The sequence below is a fragment of the Phocoena phocoena genome, chromosome 16, assembly GCF_963924675.1.
Source record: "Phocoena phocoena chromosome 16, mPhoPho1.1, whole genome shotgun sequence".
NCBI classification, from domain to species: domain Eukaryota; kingdom Metazoa; phylum Chordata; class Mammalia; order Artiodactyla; family Phocoenidae; genus Phocoena; species Phocoena phocoena.
Window position 1 is genome coordinate 11828629 of NC_089234.1, and position 6000 is coordinate 11834628.

Genomic DNA, 6000 nt, shown 5'->3' on the forward strand with positions numbered 1-6000 from the left:
CAATAGTTGCAGCACGCGGGCTCAGTAGTTGTGGCACATGGGCTTAGTTGCTCCGCGGCATGTGAGATCTTCCCGGACCAGTGCTCGAACCCCGGTCCCCTGCATTGGCAGGAGGATTCTTAACCACTGCGCCACCAGGGAAGCCCTTGAGGGGCTTTTAAAAAGTGAATTAGCCAGTAATTCAAGCTGCAAACCAGGAGAGCCACCAGAAATGATTAAGAAAGGAAACATTAGTCAAGTAACAGTTCAAGGTAACAGTAGAAGGCTTGTGATAAAACACAGGATTGATCGCCAAGAGAATTATGTTGATGATAACTGTCAAAGGCATTCAGGGAAAGGAGATGTCAGCTGGGATGGGAGGATGTGTAATCAGAAGTGGCTGCATATGGTGAGTTTTTAGCTAGATCTTCAGCCAGATTCATCTACATTGGCCAGGAGCCTGTCATGTGCCAGGCACGTGCTGGGGTCTGGGCATGTAACAGTGAGCAAGATGGGCATGGTCCTTGCCCTATTGGGGCTTTTATCTTGGGAGGGAACCCAAAAAATACCCAGTAAACAGACAAAGTAATTGTAATTTCCAATCAAAGGAAACAGACAAGGGCCAAGCCGGTAATAAGAGACAAGGTCATTAGGGGAGTCCTCTTGGTGAGGACCACAGCTAAGCCACGACCTAATTAGGGAGGAGGAGGTAGCCAGACCTGAGCGGAGAGCAGTCCAGTCAAAGAGCACGGCAGGTGCCAAGGTGCGCACTGGGTGTTGGGGAAGGAGCAGTAAGCCAGTGTGGCTGGAGCAGGGATGGGGTGGGATGGGCCCCAGATGAGTGGTCTGGGAGGAGGCAGGGGCACAGACTGTCTAGTGCCCTCTATGAATTGGGGTTTTACTCTAATGAAACGGGAAGCTACTGAAGAGTTTTATGTAGGAGATGAAATGACCTGGTTGGGGTTTGAAGAAGAACCACGGCTGCTGCTGAGGATGAACTGGAAGGAGGCGGTGAAAGCAGAGAGACTAGGTAGGAAGCTGCAGGGCCCATCACGGGAGGGGGAGGGGAAGCAGGCAGGCCAGGCGTAAAGGGGTGGGCCTCGAGCCTGTACTTTTGTAACGTCTTCAAATAGAGTTCTACGGGCCACGCGTGGAGTGAATTACGAATAAATATTTCTACCTAAATCCTGTAATCAGCCTGTGGATAGCATTCTGTATTACAGTTTTTGTAGTGCTGTGTCTGAGTTTGGGTTCTCCTAGACCTTGAGACTAGGATTCAATGCAAGGAGCTTGTCTGGGAGGTGCCGGAAGTGCAGGAGAGGTGGGGGAAGTCATACGGGAAAGCAGCCAGTAAAGATGTGTTAAGAAACCTCCATGGGTGACCAGCTTAATCCCTGTGGAAACTCTGGGAACTCACCTCAGCTTGTCTACCCAGGAGCAGGGGAGCTGGGCTATTTTTACACCAACTCTCTCCACCTGGCCACTGTGAGGGCTGCTGGGCAGGGGTTAATTCTCCTAAATTTCTGTCTTTCCATAGGGATGGGTGGTCCGGCCTTCCCCAGTTCTGAAAGGCCTCAACACAGAGATGCAGGTAAGGGCAGTTGGGAATCTCCAGAGTCCAAAGAAGTAGCAGGGCCTGAGGGATACAGAGACATGGGACAGAATTGTGTGGACTTTGTGTTGGGTTTTCTTTCCCTTTTAAAATAGACCTCACATCATGGAAGTGACCTAAGCCTTTTTGATCACCAAGAGGCCCTAAGAAGCTGTGAAAATTCCAGGGGAGAAATGACGGTGGCCTGGGCTGAGGTGGTGGCAGTGGAGGTGGAGAGAAGACTGTGTATCCTTTGGGTGCTGGTCGGCTGGGATGGTGGGGAGAGCGCCGTGAGGCATAGGTTTGAGGAGAGAAAGCAAGAGTTTGGTCTTGTGTTTGGTAAGTCTGGGCTGAGTAAGAGCTATCTGAGTGAGGATGTTGGCAGGCTGGACGGGAGACACAGCTCTAAGAAGGGGATAGGTAGCCGAGGGTATGGGGAGGGAGAGATGACTGGGGGGGCACAGAGGAATTTTAGGGCAGTGGACTATTCTGTATGATGCTATAGTAGTGGATACACGTCACCACATTTGTCCAGACTTGTAGGATGTACAACACCAGAGTGAACCCTAATGTAAACTAAGGATGACAATGACATTATCAATGTAGGTTCATGGACTATAACAAATGCATCACCGTGGTGTGGGATGTAGATATGGGAGAGGCCGTGCAGGAGCGGGGACAGGGAGGAAACGGGAAGTCTCCTGTACTTCCACCAAATTTTGCTGTGAACCTGCAACTGCTCTAAAAAATATGATCTACTGAATAAAGAGCGGGGGGAGAGGGAATAGGCGGGGAATAGGCAATAAAGACAGGAGGGGAAAGGCTCAGAAGGAAGCTGAGGTGTGTCGGGGTGGCAGGAAGGGAGCTGCCCTGTGAGTAAACATGAAGTGACCAGGAGCCTACAGTGGGCAGGCCCTCCCAACCCAGCCTCACAAGAAGCTTCACAAGAAGCCTGTGAGGTGAGTGTTCCTGCATGGAGACTCTCAGACTTGGGAAGGTGAAACAATCTGTGGGTCCATGGGGTTTTTGTTTTGGCTACATCACGTGGCTTGCAGGATCTTAGTTCCCCGACCAGGGATCAAACCCACAGAGTCCTAACCACTGGACCGCCAGGGAATTCCCCATGGGTTTTTTTTTGTTTTTTTTGTTTTTTTGGTACACGGGCCTCTCACTGTTGTGGCCTCTCCCGTTGCGGAGCACAGGCTCCGGAAGCACAGGCTCAGCGGCCATGGCTCACGGGCCTAGCCACTCCGCGGCATGTGGGATCTTCCCGGACCGGGGCACGAACCCGTGTCCCCTGCATCGGCAGGCGGACTCTCAACCACTGCGCCACCAGGGAAGCCCTCCCCATGGGGTTTTGAACTGAGGACAAGTTGACTCCACCCGCTACTCCGCTGCCTGCCCTTGAGGAGCTCACCGTGGAGCAGCACGAGGCCATGCAGTGGGAATCCGGGAGATAATGTTCTCAGGAGAGGCCTTTGCTAGCAGACATGGCTCAGTGTTGAGACTGCATCTTCCCTGAACCCAGGGGCCCTTGTCAATGGGAAAAGAAGGGGAAAAAAATGAATGCTTTTTGCCGTGGAAAGAGGAAGAACTCAGCAAAACCCAGAGTAATGTTTGTCATCTCTAATTGTAGCCCTAGTTACTAGAATATTAACTTGTGGTTCCAGGGAGGTATTTTCCTAATCATCATAAAAAGTAGCATATATCTTTTTATTTGCCTTTCCCTCGACTAGGTCCAAAAATTCTTCTCCCAAACTCAAAAGCAAGAATTTCAGTTATTTTCTACGCTTTTGGTAATGAGGACAAGTTCAGTTTGTCTTTTTTCTTCAGGGGAACAATCTGTGTCCTTGTTGTGACAGCTAGAGAAAACTGAATAAAGAGATGTCTTTTCCAGAATGAATGTGGAAAGAACGTTTTGGCCACCATGTCAGCCACTGCTTATTCATTCATTTGACAAATTTTTCTGAGCAGTTGCTATGAGCCAGGCACTAGCCTAGCCATGGGGACCACAGAGCTGAGTAAGACATGAGCTCTACCCTCATGAAGTTCACAGTATGGTTAAGATCTAGAGAAGACTAGAAAATTCCAATGTGATGTGGCAAGAGCAATGAGAATGAGAAAAACGTGAGAAATGAGAATGAGAAAAGCTTTCTAGGTACCTGCAAGGTTTCTCTCACCCAGACCCATGGGGGAGGTAGTCAGGAAAGGCTTAGCAGAACAGTGCTCAAATACAAATACTAATTAAGATTATCTGTTCTTGGAATGAACAAGTGGAGGACTCTGCTTATCCTCCCAGGGGAAGTCCTTGGCTGTAGCCTGAGATTTAGCTGAAGGCCACTCACTTTGCAATTCTGAACAGGCTTGAAAGGCTCTGGTATGAAATTCCTTCTGGGCCTCTGGGCCTGAGATTCTAGGTTATTTCATTCCTTTTAGGACATAGGAGATAAGCTTTAGACAGATATCAGCAGACCAACGTGTCCAATGAAGAGTTCTCAGTTCTAATTGTCCCCTTGCCAATGAATCCCTGTGTGACTTGAGGCAAGCTGTTGAACCACATGCAATTGCTTCAGCTTTCTGTTTAGAAAAGCGATAAGCAGTGAAACGTCCTCTCCAGTGGCCAAAAGATCTGGGAATTGGGCTGCTGTCTTGGGCCTGTAAGTAGATAAGGTGGGGGGTCCTTGGAGAAAGAGAACCAGGCATGGCTTTCTTGACCTAACAGAAGCCATTTTTGGCCTAAGCTATTTTGTGATCTAAGCCTGACCACAGAACTTGCCCTTGAACAGGTCTCAGTAATTAATGATCTAAAGGGAACAATAGAATGCAGAAACAAATTACTTGATCAGGCAAGAGAAGAAACCATAGCAAGATAATACATCAGTTGCAAAGACTTCCAGGTCTGTTTCAATGTTTAAGATTGGCCTGAAGCATTCAACCACCAGATCAACTGGAACTTAAAGCTTGGACTTGGGGACTTCCCTGGTGGCGCAGTGGTTAAGAATCCACCTGCCAATGCAGGAGACACAGGTTTGATCCTTGGTCCGGGAAGATCCCACATGCCACGGAGCAACTAAGCCCATGTGCCTCAACTACTGAGCCTGCACTCTAGAGCCCACGAGCCACAACTACTGAGCCCGTGTGCCACAACTACTGAAGCCCACATGCTTAGAGCCCATGCTCCGCAATAAGAAAAGCCACTGCAATGAGAAGCCTGTGCACCGCAATGAAGAGTAGCCCCTGCTTGCCTCAACTAGAGAAAAGCCCGCATGCAGCAACGAAGACCCAACACAAGCCAAAAATAAATATAAAAAAAAAATAAATTAATAAATAAATTTTAAAAAAACCTTGGACTCTTTCTACCACCCAAGCCCCTTCATGAATATGCATGTACCCTTAGCTTAAAACTTCCCCAGTTTTCCTGTTTGAGGAGATACTACTTTGGGAAAGATCCCTGGTGTTCTCCTCACTTGCTGCAAGTAATAAATCCTTCCTCCTCCGGATTTTGCCTGGGTTGTGTCTTTTGGCTCCACACCCAACAAGAGGCGAACCTGGTTTTTCAGGGTAACAGGCCTGGTGTTTGAAAAATACTCACTTAGAATCTACATTTTGTCACACTTACTGTAGGACCACTGTATGATTTTTATCATGTTTGATGAATTTGCTTCAAAGTACCCTGCTCACCACTGAGAACTTGGCTTTACTCATCAACAGAAAACAAATTTTAGATATGTCCTAATTCTCCCAATTTTGGCAAAAGAAGCCAAAATGGAAGCCCATGCATCATCCTAAAGGTTTTGAGGACAACACAAACCTTGATGTGCCTGACCCACTCATCTTATTAACGGACTAAAATTGCATTAATAATTTTTTTTTTTTTTGGCCACGCCATGCAGCATGCTAGATGTTAGTTCTCCGATCAGGGATCACAACCTGCGCCCCTTGCATTGGGAGCTCAGAGTCTTAACCACTGGACCGCCAGGGAAGTCCCTGCATTAATAATTAATTCCATTTCATCCAGAAGCCACAAGGCTACACCTCTGGCTGAAATAGGAAAGGGATTCTTTTACAGAAACAGTAATCCACAGGTTCACAAAAAGTAGCAAATATGGAAATATCTATCTTCCCACCTGGATTAGACCTTTTTAGGTTGGGGCGACAAATAGAAATAAAGTGTCGCTTTCCCAAGCATGCAGCTACTTAGAAGCTTTAACAGGAATTAGCCCTGTATGAATTGGGTCAAGGGATCCGACCACAGGGACGTTTACACGCGGAGGATCCCCAGAAGGCTAGGAGGATGCAGCTCTTCCCCGCCGCGGCTCCGGCCGGGCCCCGCCCCCGCCTACCTAGACTCCGCCCCTGGCCCCGCCCTCCCTGTAGACCCCGCCTCCTCTGCTTCTCCGTCTGCCCCGTGGGTGCCGTGCACCCTGAAG